We start from the raw sequence: 20,113 nt of genomic DNA, 5'->3' as shown, positions 1-20,113 counted from the left end.
AAAACTCACTGTTTTGCTTATGCAGTTCTGATACTTACAACTAAAAGAAGGTTGTTCCGAATGCTACTGTAATTCTTCAACTCAATTAAAAATGCATGAGACCAAAACTTCAAATCTGAATAAAATTAAGTTTCTAAAACAAAAAATAAAAAAATACCATCTGTACGTAGGGATAGTGGAACATGTTAACACTCAATGCAATCAGCAAGATCTAGCCTGTCAAATTCTACAAGAAAAATGACCCAGATTCTGCAACAAGGTATTAGAGAAGGAAATTTTCAAGGATAATTAATCATTTTCCATATTTGAATCTTGAGTTAAAATTTTTTTAATAGTATGACATTTATAGGACAATTGGAAATTTGAAAACTAGCTGAATATTTGATGAAATTCTAGACCAAGCAAAACTTACCTATGGGGCAGTATAGCAGCAATGCTTGGGGACTGGGATAGTGTAGTGATAGAGGGAAAAGACGGTAAAGAGGCAAAGGGAACTATATTGGTTAATAGACATTCTGTGTCTTGTTGAGGTAGTGATATATATATATATATATATACACACACACACACACACACACACACACACACACACACTTGTCAAAGTTCATTGAACTGTACAATTAAAATATATGCCCTTATTATATGAATATTATTTCTCAATAAGTTGATATAAAAAATGCAAGTAGCCCAACCAGTGTGGCTCAGTGGCTGAGTGTTGACCCAGGAACCAAGAGGTCACAGGTTCAATTCCTGGTCAGGGCATATGCCCACTTGTGGGCTCAATCCCCAGTAGGGGGTGTGCAGGAAGCAGCTGATTGATGATTCGCTCTTATCAATGTTTCTATCTTCAAATTTCCAATCCTCCTATATAATAAAACCCTAATATGCAAATTGACCAAATGGCAGAATGACTGGTCGCTATGATGCACACTGACCACCAAGGGGCAGATGCTCAACGCAGGTGCTGTTTGGGGGCAGCTCATGCATTGAGCTTCTGCCTGTGCCTCCTCCCTCCCCCCCACCCAGAGGGTGGCAACCAGTGGTGGCGAGGGATGGGGCCAGCTGGGGGGCAGGGCCAGCTAGCTGGCAGTACCAGGCCACCAGCCAAGGTGGGTGTCAGTCCCCCCCACCCCCCATCACCCTGCCTGCCGCCTGCCAGTTGCCCCACAGATCAGCCCTGATTATGGGCCAGGCCTAGGGACCCTACCCTATATATTGGAAACAGTCTCTTAGATTTCAAAATTAAAACCTGGCAAGGCTACTCTAACACCGAAAAAACAGGATGATGCAGTAATGACATGCATGGACTCTGGCTTGAATATTTTTGTGGTCAGTCCTGATTCTGACGCTTATAACTATGACAAAGCCAATTACTGAACTTCTCTCTGCTTCCGTTTTTCCACCCATAAGATAGGGAAAATGCTACTAATGCCTCAGAAGCATCATGTTATGTACTACTTTTTATAATCGGCAAAAAAAATGTAGCCGCCCACACAACAGCAAGCTGCCTTTCACCTGTATGAAAACTATGGTTACTGGTTCATGCAGCGTCCTGGATTGCAAGAGGGATGTCCGACTGTCAGTTGTTGGATACCCCCCTAGAGGTCCAGGATTGCAAGAGAGCACAGGCCGGACTCAGGGACCGCCCCCCCCCCCCCCCACAGTGCAAGAATTTCGTGCATCGGGCCTAGAGTTGTCCTATAAATGGCATAATATTCAATGTTCCTCTCCCTTTAAAATTCAATAAAAATATTTTTTTAAAGAACAAACAAAAATACACCAAATATACTATTAGACATTAACAAAGCTTATTTCAAGAAGTGAGCTACAAAAACTAAATATCCCTTTTCACGAATAGAAAAAAGAAGTGGAATAAAAAATCTAAATGAAGACAGACCTAAGAGGACAATGTTCAAGAGATATCCTTCCAGAGAGCAAAATTAAGGTTGAATCAGGGGGTAAGGAACCCTTATAAAGCCTATCTAGCAGGATACCAGTATTGCTATGACCAGTGACTATGTATATCCTCCATTCTTTTCTCAATAGGAATTTTTATTATGATTATGTCCCTTCTCCACTGTTGTTTATTATATTAGAGTGGAGAGGCCACTTCTAGATTAGAAAGAACCACTTCTAGACTAGGAAGAAGACCCAACTACACCTGGAGACTAAAGATTTAGCTGAATGCAATGACTGGATAGGAGCCTACTTGCATCTTTAGAATTCTCTGGAAAAAAGGTAAAATACTGGTTCTATCTGGTATTTATTCTTTCAGTCTATTATTCAAACAGTATTTAATGATCACTTAAAATTAGGAACAGTTATTTGGTTGAGGAATATAAAAGATAGGTATGACTCTTGCATTCATAAAGTTTACCATCTGGAGAAGGAAGTATAATATATGCAGCCCATATGCATTTGAAAACAAAGAATAGGGTCAAAAATCTATGCTTATCAATGATTACAAAGGGATGGTGTTTTCAGTCACATAGATAGTTTTCTTTATTGTTCTCCCTGATCAATACCTGCTGTCACCACCACACCTTCATTCTCAAAATGGAGCATACCATTACCCTAATTACGCTCACCGAAGGGGCCTATCCATAGCATTGCTGCCTGTGAACAGGATAGAAATGCTTGGTTATGTGGTTTTAATCTTACCTGGTGCTCATCAACACACAAATAGGATATTATTTTCCACCAAGAAGGCACCTATAAATGGGGAAAGAAACTGTGACAGTACTGTAGTTGTTTGTTGTATAGAAGAATGTTTTAATGAAAGTAATGAGAAGGGAGGGATGAAGCATTTACTTTAAGCAGAAACTCAAGTGTTCTGGTTTCATATCCAAAGAAGATACTCAGTGATTTGATGTTAAGATACATAACTTTTTTTATCCCTCATTTTATCCTACAAGAAGGATGTAGAAAAAAACGTATATTTATGCCAGACAGGACATGAGGTGGAAGAACTGAGACTGAACATAGTTTTGTCATCTATTTGATATGTTGGTTATTCCTTAGCTTTTGGGGAGGGGGTTATCAAATGAAATTATGAAAAAGATCTTTTAAAGTAGTTGTATCTGTATCAAAGCAATCAAATATAGTGCCGTAAAATTTATTAATTTATATATTCTATACATAGATTGTATTTTCTTAATACCTCTTTAAAATATGGCATTTCTTGCCGGAACCAGTTTGGCTCAGTGGATAGAGCATTAGTCTAAGGACTGGAAGGTCCCGGGTTCGATTCCGGTCAAGGGCATGTACCTTGATTGAGGGCACATCCTCGGTGGGGGCTGTGCAGGAGGCAGCTGGTCGATGTTTCTCTCTCATCGATGTTTCTAGCTCTCTATCCCTCTCCCTTCCTCTCTGTAAAAAAAATCAATAAAATATATTTAAAAAAATAAAAACGAGTTCATGGGATTAAAAAAAAAAAAATGGCATTTCCACTTGCCAGAAAAACAGGCAACACAGAATTTCAATGATATATGGAATGCCATGTTATGTGGTCCTGAATTTATACAAATACTTTCCATATATTAACACTGATTTTCAAAATAACCCTGGTGAAAACTTTGTAAAATATTCCCATATATAATACATAAACCCTGAAAATGAAGAGTGAGAGAACAGTAGAAATGGGATGTTTTGGAGCATTAGTCAAGTCCACAGGAATTCCTATGTTTTAGAGTAGCTCAGCAGTGCACAACTATGTAGCACACGCATCTATTGCAGCCTGACTGTGGCTGTGCTTCACACTGGGACCCAGACTGAGGGAGTGGCTACTCTCTGGAACATGGCTTGTTATTGTGATGAAGGGCAAGGAAAACATGGTGAACCCCATGCTGGCTGTTAAAGGTTCTGTTCTGAAATGACACATTTCAGCTCTACATCCAGTCAAGAGAGGAATGTATAATCCTTTTGCAGAGTCAGGCACCAAATAAAGACAAATACAGTCCACCATAGTATGGGATTGGAATGCAATTTTATTGAAGATCCAGGGAAGAATGAGTTCACAGAGCAGTTTTAAAGGGAAGTATGGAAAATTATAAGATTATACCTCACATTAACACATTGTATTTTCCAAAGATGGTCACAATGATCTTTCAATCCACTTTTTCTTCTAGAACTTTACCACTCCCTCTCAATAAATGGAGTCTTATTAATAATAGTCATCATCATCCTTTATCATCTATGTTGGTTCATGAATTGTGAGTACTGTACCATACATATGTAAGATGTTAACAGGAGAAGCTGGGTGTGAAATATATGGTAACTTTGTGTATTATCATTGCAACTTTTCTGTAAACCTAAAAGTATTCTAAAATAGTTTATTTTTAAAAAGTCAAAGTGAACAGAAATAAAAAATTAAAAAAAAGAAGTAGTAGAGTGCAGGAAGAAAGAGTAGTAACTCAAGAAAGCCACCTCTGTTGGGTGCCTTTGGAAAGATCAGAAGTCATAAAATTCTGGATGTGGGATCATAGATAGGAAGCATTGTCTTGTACATTAAGTGCCCAACAACAAAGCTGAACCCTTACCAGGAGGACTAAGAATTACTGCTGGACACCTGATTTTCCTTGCAGCATATGAACATATACCCCAAATGACAAAAAGTAGTTCACAGAATCAAATTACTACTAGTAGAGTGCAATGTATTGATGACTTGCTGCAGAGGAAAATTGTTTTTAGATGAGTGGTAGGACAAAAGTGAGTGCAGTTTGTGTTTAGGTGGGGTTTTTTTTGTTTGTTTTTTGTTTTTTTTTTGTCTTAATATATTTTTATTCACTTCAGAGAGAAAGGAAGAGGAAGAGAGAGAGAGAAATAACAATGATGAGAGGGAATCATTGGCTGACCCCAGTATGCGCCCACTGGGATTGAGCCCACAACCCAGGCATGTGCCCTTGACAGGAATTGAACCTGGTACCCTTCAGTCCACAGGCTGATGCTTTATCCACAGAGCCAAACAGGCTAGGACAGGTGTGTTGTTTTAAGAATTTTCATAGCCTTAGACTTAGATGGGTGTTGTTTCTGTCACACTTTCCAAATAATATTGGAAAGATGACATTGTGGAAAAGGTTTTTTTTTTTACAATAAAAAACTTTATTTTTGATAACAGTTTCAGATTTACAGAAAAATTACAAAGGTAGTACAAGTTTTCATATACCTTGCACCTAGTTTCCCTTACTATGAATGCCTTCCATCAAAAATTTTAAGATTGATGGATTTACCTTTAAAGTTTTGCAACCTTGAATAAAACATGTCTTACCTTCTGTATAATGTGATAAAATATATGCCTTAGCTAGACATACAGTACTGTATAGTTGAAAAAATAGTAAATGTGAACGTGTTATCAAAACTAACTGCTAAGGGGTATATAATTATGTATCAGCTAGAATCCCTGGGGTTCACCCTAAAGAAGTCAAGTTCTTCTAGTCTAGAAAGAGTTTATTTAAGGTTATTCACAGAATCAAAGGATGGAATTGCAAAGAAGGGGACATGTAAAATAGGTGACTTACTCTGTATTCCATTCCCACCCAAGTTCTGGTAATGGGGCTTTCCATTCCTATCACTACTACCTTTATTAAATGTCAATGGCCCTGTCTTTGTTTCCAGGGATCTTAACCAGATGTCTATACAGGCCAGTTTGAATGAGACTCAGCAAATTCTTAGGTCATAGTTAGGCATTACTTGTTTGGAAAATCCAAAGGTGACACGTGGGCAGTTACTGAAGTCTCTCACTATGCAGCACAAAGCAGATTAGTTCACCGGACTGTAGCAGAGACAATGATTCCTAGAAAGAGAGTAAATGATCTGCAAATCGTCTTATTTATTCAGCTGTGGTCACTGGCAATAGCAACATTGGCATTTCTTAATGCTGAGTCTGCTCTTGTCCATGTGTTCTTTTGCAGATCTACTCCCGCATCTATAGCTTCACAGAGATCTCTGCCAAGTTTGAGCCCTATCCAATTTGAACCCCTTCCTAGCCAAGATAACATTCAGTTGTTAGGGCATAAAGGTATGCTCTGTTTCTTTCAGGACCTGTACTTTTTAAAAATTTTAATATATTTTTATTGATTTCAGAGAAGAAGGGAGTGGAAGAGAGATTCATGGGCCCAGACCAGGGCCCAGGCCCGGGAGGAGCCTGAAACCGAGGTACGTACCCTTGACCAGAATCTTACCTGGACCCTTTGGTCCGTAGGCCGACGCTCTGTCCACTGACCAAACTGGCTAGGGCAGGGCCTGTAATTTAACTTGCAAGAGCCTTCTCATCTCCAAAGAAAATGTGGCTCATGAGAATCAAATGTTTTGGCTTTCAATTGCATTTTTTAAATAACATGGGGTTTCAAAGTATAGTTTTATAGTAAACAAAACAAAAAATTAACAACTATTTTTCCTTTCTGATTTTACAGTCAGTGCTTGAGGTAATGAGACTGGCACTGACTTTAAAGATCATGAGTAAGAATGTGCAGAAAAGAAAACCACACAAATGTTTTTAAGATATTTTCTCCCTATGGGCTAAACAACAAGGGAATTCTCATTCTTCATGAACTCTTCCACATTCTATACTATATAGGTAAAGCTTCCATCTGCACATCCTTCTGGTATAACCTACACCTACAACCAGTAACATAACTTGTAGGGCCCTGAGCAAAATGAAAATGCTGAATTTTGTTCAAAAATTATTGAATGATCTGTGAGAGTAGATCATTAAACCTAGGGCAGGGACTTGCTCATGAAGCCACCCCTGCTTCGGTGAAGACACACCGTAAAAGCAAGTCAAAGCCTGAGTGACCCACAGTTTCATTCAATGGCGCCCTAGGTTTCTGTGTCAGAGAGTGCTGTGTGTTCTAAATGCATTCTTTCTTATTTTAGAGACACGTTATATTTCCCACTCTTTATCTGCCAATCAGCCAGATTCAAAATAATTCGGGAGAGAATTCTGTCATTTTAGAGAATAGTGAAGACACAAAATAGAAGAGGTCTAGATTGCTGAATCATCATATGGAATACTGCCTGCCAAATACTAGATTCAACTGTCAAATAAAGGAGAAATAAAACCAGTGAAATCTTGGGGTTTATTGTAATGTTTGACATACCTTGACTATACCTTGACATAACTTGGCCTCTTTTTAAATTTATCCTGAGCTACCCTGTTAAATGAATTTGTGCTACCAATATTTTAATGTTCTATTTGTCAGGAGTAACCTGTTAAAATAACAAATGACACCAAAATCTCAATATCTTATAACAAAAATTTATTTCTTATGATATGCCATCCAGAAGACTATACTCATAGCTAATCAGGGAACGAGGCTGATGAAATTTCACCATGACTTATGCTTCCCTGATCATCACAGCGGTGGGAAAAAATCATGATTATACATTGTGAGGTTTTTGAGCATACTGGTATGTAATACATCATTTCTACTTACATCTCAAAGACCTTAATTCAAATGCCCATGCCTATCTTTAAAAAGAGTGAAAAAGCCCAGCCAATAGGGCTCAGTGGTTGAGCATCGACCTAAGAACCAAGAGGTCACAGTTCAATTCCTGGTCAGGGCACATGTAGGAGCATGCAGGAGGCAGCCCATGGATGATGTTTCTCATCGATATTTCTATCTCTCCCTCTCCCTTCCTCTCTTTCTAAAAATAAATGAAAACTTAAAAAAAAAAAAAAAAAAAAAAAAAAAAAAAAAGAGCAAAGAAGTATAATCCCATGTGCCAAAAGTGAGAATCCAGACGTATTTTGGAAAATGACAGCCCTGACTACCACATGGTTATAGATATTGATTTTTGGAAGGACAGTGTTCCATACAGAAATTTAAAATATGTTGTACAGAATGAGTAGGCAGCAAAACAAAACAAAACAAAAAACAAACAAAACAAAAAGCCTTTAGTATAGGCTGATTAGCTGGAGAGCTCTAGTGCAACTTGGTAAAATATTTAGTAAAACTGTCCTCTGAAGTAGAAGGTAGACCATGAGCCTAATAAAACTCTTAACTGTATGGAAAATAGATAGAGGGAGGGGAATAGTGTAAAGTGAAAATAATTTTGCAGAAATCAGATTAAAGGTTTTAACTTTGCTATCCAAGCCTATTGCTTCAGATAGCGTCAAGAGGGGAATTTGTGGGAGGAAGCAAATAAATAATTATTGATAATTACATATAGGAAAGATCTAGAATGTGAAATTTAGAATATGAAATTAAAAGAAAATATATCAGAAAGTCTACTAAGTTTTTAAGGGAATTGTATTGTTCATGAAACCATGTGCCTGGACTGAAAAAGACTTGAGCAATCATCAAGCTCCCAGAGTGTCCCCAGCAGGAGCCCAGATAGCTTATCTTTATGGCTTACAGGTTGTACCCTGAGGACCCACATTTGAGCCTGATGGAAAGGCCTGTGCATCACATGAAGCTGTGATTCACTGACTTCACAACCCTATTCCTGACATGTACACTAGACCTGTGATAGGAAGAACTTTAATTGGTTTCAGTGAAAATGTTTCCTGAAGGTGTAAGTTTTCAAATTTCCTATTTGTTAGTTATCTTTAAGAATTAAAGGAGCCAAGTCAGTACTTGAAAAGTGGGAATTATAACTTGGCCTCTTTTCCTTTAAATTTATCCTGAGCTACTCTATTAAATGAATTTGTACTACCAATTTTTTAATGTTCTATTCTCATAGCAACAGGCTGTGATATCAGAGGGTTATTTATCACAAAACTGATTTTAAAAAATGCTAGGCTATGAAGCAGAAAGCTCCGATTTAATTGCATGTTATTCAACAATCATTCTACCTAATAAAGAGGAAATATGCAAATTGACCCTCACGCTATTGCAAAAGATGGAGGCACCCACAGCCAATAAAGGAATATGCTAATTGACTGCCCTGCCCTCAAAGATAGCGATGCCCAGCCCCTCCAAGCGATGCCTCGAGAGACCCCCAGCCGCCCAGGGTCAGCCCGACGGGCAGGCAAGCCTCTGATGGTGCAAGCAAGCTTCGGATGGTGGCTGCCCAGCCACCCAAGGCTGCCTGAGGTGCAGGTGACCAGGGCCAGCAGTGGTAGCAGCAGAGGTGTGATGGGGTGTTACCTTTCCCTGATCATCTGAGGGCTCCCGGACTATGAGAGGGGAGGCAGGGCTGAGGGACCCTCCTCCAATTCATGAATTTTCATGCGCTGGGCCTCTAGTGGTCTATATTCCCAAAGTGGTCTATATTGACCCCCAGGGGTCTATGACAACCTGCAAGGGGTCTACGTCAGTGAAAAAAAAATTTGGGGGTCCATGAAATGAAAACGGGGGTCCACGATAGTGGATCTCAACATACACTGATAGTACCTATTTACTTACATCATATTATCTTATAATATAAAAACATATAAATTATTTATAAAAGTACCTATGAAGTAAAAAATTTATTATATATGTTTATAAAATTGTGTAAGTTGTAGGATAAAAACCTGCACATAATGATATACCCAGTATCATCTTGTTACAAGCATACGCGCAGTAAACATTCTTGCCAATTTTTGTCTCAAAACTTCGCGAACTTGCACCGACTTGTTCAATTCGTCACTCTATAAATATGAATGTGAGAAAAATACGTTCATTCGTTTCCTGAATCTTGAATAGGAAAGTGCTGAGAAAATATTTAAAAAAATATAAACTGGTAGTTTATCATACAAATTATAGTGAATCAGTGTTATTTTGTTTGAGAATGCCGGAGAAAAGTAGGTACATTATTTTTTATTAAATTTTAACACTAAACTTCACTACAGTTAGAAATTTACAAAAAATCAATATCAGGTAAGTAGGGGGTCTACCCAAAACCGAAAAACATGGCAAGGGGTCTACGGCACAAACAAGTTTGGGAACCTCTGCTCTAGTGTTATGCAAATAAAAATGGAAACATCAAAAATAAAAGACTCAAAGTAACAAGTTTATGTGAACATTTTTATTAATAGTTGCCATAGTATGAAAAAAGCTTGCCCTTCAGCACTTTTTATCAGTGCTTATTTATTTTTTTAAAAAAATACTATGAAAAAGCATTCAGTTACAAGTCTGAGCATTATTTCCTTCAAATTAAAGGTGAGCTAGATCATGCACACAGTAAAGAAAGCATCAAAGCATCTAAAAGAATTACTATTCAGGGAAAGATTACCTATGAATTTTTTATACTATTGATAAAAATCTAGCATACTTCATTATGCTGAAAGGCATAATTAGAAGCATTATATCAGACAAATAATTATCACATAATTTGGTATAGGTGCAACAGACTTCATTAAGACAGCATTTTGCAAAGCACCTTTACAAAGTTACATGCCCACGGGGTCTGGTAGGTTATGTAAATTAGTGAAATGACCTGGGTGTGAGACAGTGGGGTGGGTGAGTACATGTCCTATCTATGGCAGTTTAGATGGGCTAGGTTAGGTCAGAACAACAAAGAAGACAATAGCTTAGTTGTTGAAGACAAAATTTGTTTACTTGCTCAAGCTACATGTGGTCAAGGATCAACTATCAATAGGAATTCTGCTCTTTGTCATTAGAGCAGCCACTATGTAGAACATTACAGGTTACCATGGCAGAGGAAAAGAGATTCCCCTCTCTCACACTGCACAACTCCAGTAGCAGCTTTATAGGGCATTATACAAACTGGTATTTGCATTAAAAGTGGCCTGTTCAAAATAATGAATTAAATAACAAGCAAGCACCACCTTATATTAATAAGCTCTTATGCTCATCTACACTAATAAAAGAGAAAGATGCTAATTGACTGTACCTCCGCTATGGCATAGCCCAGGGGTCCTCAAACTTTTTAAAGTGGGGGCCAGATCACGGTCCCTCAGAGAGCTGGAGGGCCGGACTATATGAACTACTAATTCCTACTGTAACACCTCAGCTGCGCTCACTGCCCAAAAAACCTGGCGGGCCAGATAAGACTCCTCTGCGGGCCGCATGTGGCCCGCGGGCCGTAGTTTGAAGACCCCTGCCATAGCCAATCAGGAGTGATATACAAATTAAGCCAACAAAGATGGTGTGTAAATTTGCATATGCAGATGGCTCAGGTAGCGCCTGATGCCACCAGCTGGCAGTGGGGGCGATCGCAGCTTGGATCCGGGCCGGCAGTATCTGGGTCCAAGCCTCAGGGACCTAGGCAGCCCCTGCCAAGGCCCACCTGTGGGGTCCAGCAGGTCATGAAAGCTTGCGGCTTAGAGGGCATTGCTCCCTCTGGAGCCCCAGCTTTCTCATCCCAGCTATGGAAACTGACAACAGGTAGGAGGAAGTCCCACCCCACTGAATCAGCTGTTGGTCACACAGCTCTCAAAAGACCTGACAGCCAGGACTCTCACTCACCTGTATCTCAGACTGTAGCAGTAGAGAGGTGGGACTATGTCCAAGGAAAAACTGTTGATACAAGGTAGCTCTGCAGCAAAAACATGCTGATGTTATTGACAGAATATGTCTGAAGAGCAACGTACAAGTGATCTTGAAAGAAGGCGACACCTGTGACAGAATGTATCTGAAGAGCAGCTATTGGGAAAACATCACTCTGAAGCTGAAAAACATTGGCATCATTGACAGAAAATGTCTAAAGAGCAACATGCCTTTGAAATTGAAAGAAGGTGGTGGCAAAGACAGAATAAGTCTAGAGAACAGTCATCAACATGTACTAGCAATACTGGTAGGAACATTTTCAGCGAAAATGAAGTACATGAGGATGCAATTCTCAAACATAGTTGTGGTTGGAATGACTGTTAGATGTGAATTTCGCCTATCACTAAATTTCTCTGATGAAAAACCATCCGATGGGAAATTTACTGGACGCTGTATCAAAGGGGAAGTCTGTCCAAATTACATACATTTTCCCGATTACCCAGCATATCTAAAGAAATTAATGACAAACTAAAATTCTGACAGTAAAAATTTCATGGGAAATATTCGATCCATAAATAGTTCTTTTGCTTCCATGGGTGCAACTATTGCATCGCCATCAGGGTATGGGCCATACTGTTTTAGAATACACAGACAAGTTTATCATGGTACTGGAACTTTACATCATTCGGATGATGTTCCTCAAAAGTTTACTCAAGTCTGTATTTTGGATACAGCTGTAGCTACAAGTAAAAGATTAGCAATACCAGAAAACCAGGGCTGCTCAGAAAGACTCATGATCAATATCAACAACCTCATGCATGAAATAAACGAATTAACAAAATCATTTAACACGTTACACTAGCTAGAAAAGGAAGCCCAATTTGAAACAGCAGCAAAAGGTATAATCCCACGGAAGTAAAAATGGTGATTAAATACAATCGTAACAGTAATTCTCCCCGTGTAACCGAGGTTGTTGTCATATTCAGAAATGGAGATGGAGAACCTCCTTTTGAAAGAGACTTACTCATGCATTGTAAGTCAAATCCCAATAATCTGAATGCCACTAAAATGAAATGAAACAGTATCTCATTTCCTATATTAGATGTAATGCATATCCTATTCTTTTTCCACATGTTGATAAAGGCTGGGGAATGGATACTGCATTAAAACTCAGAGATGACAGTGTAATTGACAATTACACTAACAAAATGCAAGGACACAAGTCACACAAATTGGGTATTATGGATTTTATCTTTCCACCTGGGACACTTCAATCCTATTCTAAATGCAGGAAATAATTCAATCACTTTATCAGTCATTATCTGCATCAATGTTGTTTTCATATCATGAGTTTGTTGTTGTTATATCATTTTGTTATTTATAAATAAAATTATGTATTATTTTCATATACATTGTACTCATTTCCTTTTATCTCTCACACTTTCATTAGAGAAAGGGCAAATAGCAATATTAAAATATTTTCTCTAATTAATTCCCTTTCAATGTGCACAGATTTTGTGCACTGGCCACTATTATCCATAAAATGTAAAATTTAATCTTTGTAAACAGACTATGAAATAAATGCATATCTTCACCTTCATTATACAGAAAGGAAAACTTGGAGTTTAAATAACTCAACCAAGATTGCACAATTGTCAGGGTATAAATGAAGAGTTAATACAAAGAAGTGCACTCTCCTGGGGAATGCACTCCTTTCACTCATCTGAAATAAAAAGGGATTCATATAGCACCATTCTTCAAAAACATAAGTGTATTTTTCTATTCTGTTGGTGGATATTTAGGTGTTTTTGGTTTTGGACAACTAAAAGCAATACTATTATGAGCATTCTTTTAGGTTTAGGTGCATCTTAATATATCTATATATATGAAAGCCTAATATCCTAAGTGTCTGACTGATCAACCAGTCATTATGATGTGCACTGACCACCAGTGGGCAGACGCTCCAACTGGCAGGTTAGCTTGTGCCCACTGCAGCCTCACAACCTTTCAGGTGCACAAATTCACCTATCCTATCTACTAAAGATTTAACATGCAAAGTGACGACAAAGATGGCGGCTCCCACAGCCAATAAAGAGGGAATATGCAAAAAGAAAATTGACACAAGGTAAGAGGCAGAAGGTGGCTCTGGCTGGAGCGAAAGGGGTGCCGGCAGCCAGGGGAAGGAAGGCCTGTTCTTGGATGAATCTTTGTGCATCAGTCCTTTGGTATACATATAAAATTCTAATATGCAAATAAACTGAACTGCAGAACCAGTTGCTATGACGTGCATGGACCACCAGGGGGCATGTGCAGAACATGGTAGGCATTGGCAGCAGGAGGCAGAGTGCAGAACACGGTGGGCATCAGCCACACCAGGATGGTGAAACAGGTGAGCGGGGCGCGGGCCAGACCAAGATGGGTGTCAGTCACTATCATTGGGGCAAGCCTCTCTGGTGGTTATTAAAAATCCTTTGCTCCTGTTTGCTATGGTCCTGTGGGGTGCTTGCTGCCAGCCCCGCCCCAGCTCACACCTGCTGCCGGTGCCTGGCTCCTGCCCCAATTGCTCGGCACCATTAGTGGTTGCGAGTGGCGGCTACCAGCCTTGATCGCCCCTTAGTACTTCTCCACCTCCCTCTGCTCCTTAGGGGCGACTGTGCCTGGCAGCCACCTCTCATACCCACTGACGGTGCTGGAGCCGCCGCTTGCACCCACTGCTGGTGCCTGGCGAAGGTTGCAATCACTAGGTGCCATCCGCAGGTGTAAGAGCAGCGGCTGCCGGCCCAGATCATCCCTCAGGGCTTCTCCACCTCCCCCTGCTCCTGCGAGGCAATCAGCACAGCTGCTGCTTGTATCCGCTGCTGGCGCTGGCCAAAATCGCTCCGTGCCATCAGCACATGGGAGCAGCAGTGAAGGGAGCAGGGCTGCGAGGCAGGGCCAGGCAGGGTGTGGAGAATGGGCAGAAACCCGCCTCTGTGCCCACCACAGCCTTGTGGCTCACAGTTCTTTCAAAATGCACTAATTTATGCACTGGGCCCCTAGCGTATATTAATAATAGCCTAAGTGGTGGTCACGCCATGATGCCCTCACGCCGTCACAATCCCATCAGCAGGAGGCTGCATGCACAACAAGCCCATACCAGAGAGCAGGGCTGCGTGTGAGGAGACAGAATAGGCCCTTGACATGGGGAGGGTGGGACCATGCTCTTGGCGTGGAGGGAACATGACAGGCTCTATGGGAGGGAATGCAGAGCGGAGCTGCGAGTGGGGCTGGTCATGTTCTAGCGTGGCAGCTCCTCTTCAGGTGTGGCAGGTTGCAGAGGCCTGGCTGAGAGGGAAGGGGAGAGTGCGGTGCTCTGAGCACAGTCACCACAGACCGCCCAAACGAGAGGCCTCCTGCCAAGGCCCACCGCCTGAGCAGCTTGGAGCCCTGTCAAAATGACTTGCCGCTGCCACCTCCGCCACCACCAGCGCTCATGTGACTGCCCCTGCCTCCACCAGAGCAGCGCCCGAGGCTCCGAAAGGAAATGGAGGCAGCACAGGTCCTGGCTGACATGAGTGGGGTGGGATTGGGCCCCACTCTGCCCCCGCCATTCTCCAGGAGGGGGGAGTGCACACATACTTCACCTGGGTGCGGGTGTTTCTACTGGGAACCTGATTTCAAGTCTGGGTATGGGGAGGGGCCTCCTTCCATGGAGAGCCTAGAAACATTCTCTCCTGAGGAGGAGGCTGGGGGAAGCCTGGAGATCGACATTCAAGTTACCGAGCCAGAGCCAAGCCAGACCCTGAACCAGAGCTAGAGCCAGAGCTGAGCGGCTTTGGTGGAGAGGCCCGAGACACCTGTAGCATAGGGGGACGGCAGTACCAGGTATTAGCCGGTCTACAGGGGAGGGAAGAGGCCATTATCACAGTGGAAAATGATGATGAGGAGGAGGTGAAGGAGAATGTGAGCAAGAAAAGGAGGAGGAGGAGGAGGAGGAGGAGGAGGAGGAGGAGGAGGGGGAAGTGAGGAAGAGGCCTGGAGGACCACAGCTTCGGCCTTCCTCTTTGGGGCAATCCATCGAGAAGCACCAGTGTCCCGAGTCTCACGTGATTTCACTGGTCGGGTCATTAGCATATAATAAAAGCCCAATGACCGTTACCGTATAATGACCAGAACAAGCAAGGACCAACCAACCAGCTGGTAGCTATGACGAGCACTGACCCAGACCTTGCAGTTAGCACTCTGACAGCCCCGAATCCCATTCACCTGCACCCCGAACTCTGATTGAAGGGCGGAGGGAGCTGGATACCTGCACCCCAGACCCTGACAGCAGGGAGGCAGGAACCCCATTCCTGGCACAATCGACCACTGATCAGTTTGCTGTCCATGCCCTGACAATCCAGATTCCCTGTGGAGGGCCAAATGGGAGGACACCTGGACATTCTACAGATTGTTGTTGACTGGGCCCGGGATAGTGGCAGAATCATGTCAGTTGCACTCCCCCCTGGGTGTGCGGAGATGTTCTTAGTTCCTGACTAATCTGATTGTTCATGAGGAAGGAGTGGGTGGGACCTGGGCTCTCCCAGGCTCCTTGTTTTCCTGTGAAACCCCTTGTTGGATTGGAGAATAAATAGATGTGCTGCGTGGCTCAGGAGGTCGTCAGTCTGTCTCTCCAGCAGAGAAGGTCAGTGGCCCTCCCAGCTCCCAGCTTGAAATCTATTTCTGTCTTCTCTCTTTATTTCTAATATTTCTCAATCAATCCCTGGGCACCTCCACTTAGAACCGGTTCGTTCATCTCGCTTTCCATGCGGGACATGGAAAAGGGAGATCCCCGCAGCTTCAGGCCCCCGCAATTCCCTTTCACCCACACCCTGGACCCTGACGGCAGGAAGGCGGGACTCAGATACCCACACCCCCAAACCCTGACAGCAGGGAGGCGGGAGCCCATTCCTCACAGAATCGGCCATTGGTCAGCTTGCTATCCATGCCCTGACAGCCCAGAATCCCATTCTCCCACACCCAGGCCCTGACAGCAGGTATTAACAGGATCTAAAGAAGGAGAGGTTGTTCTGATTCCAAGAAGTTATTTGTCCCTGTCTGACACTGGTTCCCATTTAAATTAGTTTCCCATGATGCCAGCATTTGCGATGACGTGCACTGATCACCAGGGGGCAGATGCTCAATGCAGGAGCTGCCCCTGGTGGTCAATGTGCTCCCACAGTGGGAGTGCCGCTCGACTGACCAGGATGACCAGCGTTCCACCAGTAGGAGGAGCCGCTCCAAGGGCAGGTCCACAGCCACTTGGCTGACTGAAATGAGCTGCGCTCCCACTATGCACGAATCTGTGCACCAGGCCTCTAGTTACATGGAAGGCTCACGCTGGCGCTTGATCCAAATGATCCAATTGATCCAGTACATAACTTCCAGTTCTCTGTTGCTGCTGGCATTGGCTGCCCCAACTGTCCCACATGTTCAGGAAGGACCTTCCATGCTCTTCAGCTGCTCTTTGTTTGCATAGAGAGGTTTCCTGTGCCATCTGGTTTTCTTGCAGCATCAGACTAGGTTTATAGCAAAAGAGTGATTGAGTGGCATGCTGCATCTGTATGATTCATTCATTGTGAAACTGTGGTGTTTATGCTGTTTATTTTTGTTTGGTTAATTAGATTGTATCTTATTCCATAAATGGCTGAAGTAGCTTTAAAAGACAATACTACAAAAAAAATATTGCATGTGTGTACTTTCATCTGTCATTGTCAATCAAATGTGAATTTGGTTGACACTTCTATTATAGAGAAAGGGCAAATAGCGATATTAAAGTATTTCTTCTAATTAATTTCCTTTCAATGTGCACAGATTCAAAGCTAGAGGGAAGCCAACTATATTCCCTGAAATATTATTAGAAAATAATTGAATTTACTACAAATTTTTTTTCAAAACTATAGAAGTGTATTTATAATTCCTCCTTTTAAAAAATAACTAAAATTAAAGATAACTTTTTAATATATATATATATATATATATATATATATATTATTGATTTTTTTACAAAGAGGAAGAGAGAGGGATAGAGAGTTAGAAACATCGATGAGAGAGAATCATCAATCGGCTGCCTCTTGCACACCCCCCACTGGGGATGTGCCAGCAACCAAGGTACATGGCCTTGACCAGAATTGAACCTGGGACCTTTTAGTCTGCAGGCTGACGCTCTATCCATTGAGCCAAACTAGTTTCAGTTAAAGATAACTTTGAAAGGACTGGAGACTTTTGCTTTTAATCAAGATGAAGTAACAGAAAATGAACTTACTCTCCTGCCTAAAGCAACCCTCTCCTCCCAACAAACAAAAAAGAGAAAAATATGCAAGACACTGGTTTATGAAACTGCACATCAATCAAACTAGGAGAGTGATTGTTGGAAAAAGTGAGTAGGCCACAACATAATGAGGGGAAATCCAGGCTGAGCCCAGCAAAGACCTTGAGTTGAAGAATCAGAACTGAGCCCTGGCCGCTATGCCTAAGTGGTTAGAGTATCGGCCTGCACACCGAAAGGTTGCAGGTTTGATCCCCAGGCACAGGCATTCGAGAGGTCACCAATAGATGGATGTGTCTCTCTCACATCGATGTCTCTCTCTCTTTCCTCCTCCCTCCCTCCTTCCTTCTCTTTCTCCCTTCCACTCTCTCTAAAGAAAATATCAATGGAAAAATATCCTCAGGTGAGGATAACAAAAACAACAAAAAAAGAGACAGAGCTGAGAGTCTAGAAAAAACAAGACAAATAGAGGTTCTTATGTTATATTGTGAAGTGCTAAATATTACTTGAAAGTACATTGTAAGTTAAAGACTTCCATATGGGTATTCATTGCAATTCATGTGAAATAGCCAAATACTGAAGCAAACTCAGTCTATCAACACATAAATGGATAAGCAAATTGGTATATATTTATACAATAAGATCTACTAATAATAGAAAGAAATGATATGTTCATACTACAACAAAAAGAAAAATCTTAAGCCTGTCCAGCATGGCTCAGTGGTTGAGCATTGAACTATGAATCAGGAGGTCACGGTTCAATCCTGGTCCAGGTACATGCCTGGCTTGAGGGCTTGATCCTCAGTGTGGGGTGTGCAGGAGGCAGGGACCGATGATTCTCTCTCATTATGATGTTTCCATCTCTCTCTCCTTCCCCCTTCCTCTCTGAAATAAATGAAAATATATATATAAAGAATCTTTAAAAAAAAATCATACTGAGAGAAAGAAACCAGACAAACAGCACATATAGTATTACATTTATATAAAACTCTATTAAGACAAATTAATCTGTAAAGTCAAAAAACAGCTCAATGGTTGCCTGGTGGAGATGTGGAACAAGATAGATTACAAAGGGCACTAAAAAGCTTTTGAGAGTGATAGACTGCAGTGATGGTTTTTACATATGTAAAACTTTAAAAATTATACACCTTAAAATATGTGCAATTTATTGTATATAAACTGTTCCTCAATAAATCTATTTAAAAAACAATTCTGGACTTACATTAGGTTAAAAACCAAAAAAATTTAGACTACCTATAGTGCTCTGGCTCCACAGAATAAAAATAAAAAAGATGAAAGCTAGAATAAAATATCTATAGTTTTTAAGGGTTAGAATAGAGAAACTACTCAAATACTTTCTTATTAGAAATAAAAGAAGTCCCAGAAAAGTATAGTGACTTGCCCAAAGTGTAACAGCTGGAGTTAAGGCTTACTAAACTGTTTAAGATCCATAATGGTAGGGATTGTTACTTAGGTCACCACTGTATCCCTTCATACCTAGCACAATGCCTGGGACATAGTGAAAGCTCAATAAATATTTATCAAAAAGGAGAGTAAAAAGAAAGATAAAAGGAAAGAAAATCTCTCTTGCGATATGACTGAACATTTCTCCCTAACTTCAATTCTCCAATTTCTAACACAGATGAGAAAATTAAGCACTGCCTTTAATATCATAAATATATAAGAGAATAAATTATATTCCATATTTTTAGCTTACTGGATATTTTATTATATTATAATGCATAAAAATTTCAAATTCATGTTACCAACTTTTAAACAGGCAGAATAATAGAAAATACTCCATTCTGAAGATTAGTGATATTTCAAATTTAAGAAAATTAAGGAAAACTACTTACCAAAAAAATAGCTCAAGTTTTGGCATATTCTGTCACAAGGTACATGTTTTTGGTCCCCATTAGCTACTGAAAAATAATTCCATATTAGTCTGACAGGAAAGAATTGCAATTTGCCACAACATTCTAGAGTAAAAATTACTAATAAAAATGTCAAAGCTATGAACAATTCAGAAGCTGGCAAAGTTTACTAAAGACAGTATCTTTATGCTAACACTTTGGTGAAAGATCTAGATTCCTTGCTCTTTCAAGTGTGGCCCACGGACCAGCATCGGCAGCACTGCCCAGGTGTCTGTTAGAAATGTAGGATCTCAGGCTCCACCCAGACCTACTGACAAAGATCTATTTTTTAATGAACTCCCCAGGTAGTTATTATGCAAAGTCAAGTTTGAAAAATGCTAATGTAGGTAACAGGCATTATGAAGATCAAGTGTTTCACCTCCTCATTGACTTCTCCAGCCCTGTGTTATCTGGTAAACTCCGGCCAAGGGAAAGAGAATAAAACACAGCTCAGCTATACCTGTAGCCTAGCAAGCCAGGCACAATGTGATATTCCTCCTATGATACTTTAATACTGTAACATAGTATTATTATTTTAA

The 20,113-nt window shown here is 40.9% G+C and overlaps 1 long non-coding RNA gene across 1 annotated transcript; it reads right to left on the bottom strand.

Moving 5' to 3' along the window:
- Positions 1 to 9,883: 9,883 nt before the first annotated feature.
- LOC311627940 lies at positions 9,884 to 19,595 on the bottom strand. Its single transcript, XR_014795952.1, has 3 exons — positions 19,518 to 19,595; positions 10,985 to 16,912; positions 9,884 to 10,784 (listed from the first exon to the last, which is right to left on the bottom strand). It is a non-coding gene; the product is annotated as an uncharacterized lncRNA (long non-coding RNA).
- Positions 19,596 to 20,113: the final 518 nt, after the last annotated feature.

Source organism: Pipistrellus hanaki, assembly GCF_964339955.1.
Source record: "Pipistrellus hanaki genome assembly, chromosome: 9".
NCBI classification, from domain to species: Eukaryota; Metazoa; Chordata; class Mammalia; order Chiroptera; family Vespertilionidae; genus Pipistrellus; species Pipistrellus hanaki.
Note: the sequence above shows the minus strand (reverse complement) of the source record. Positions and strands in the feature narration are given on the sequence as shown.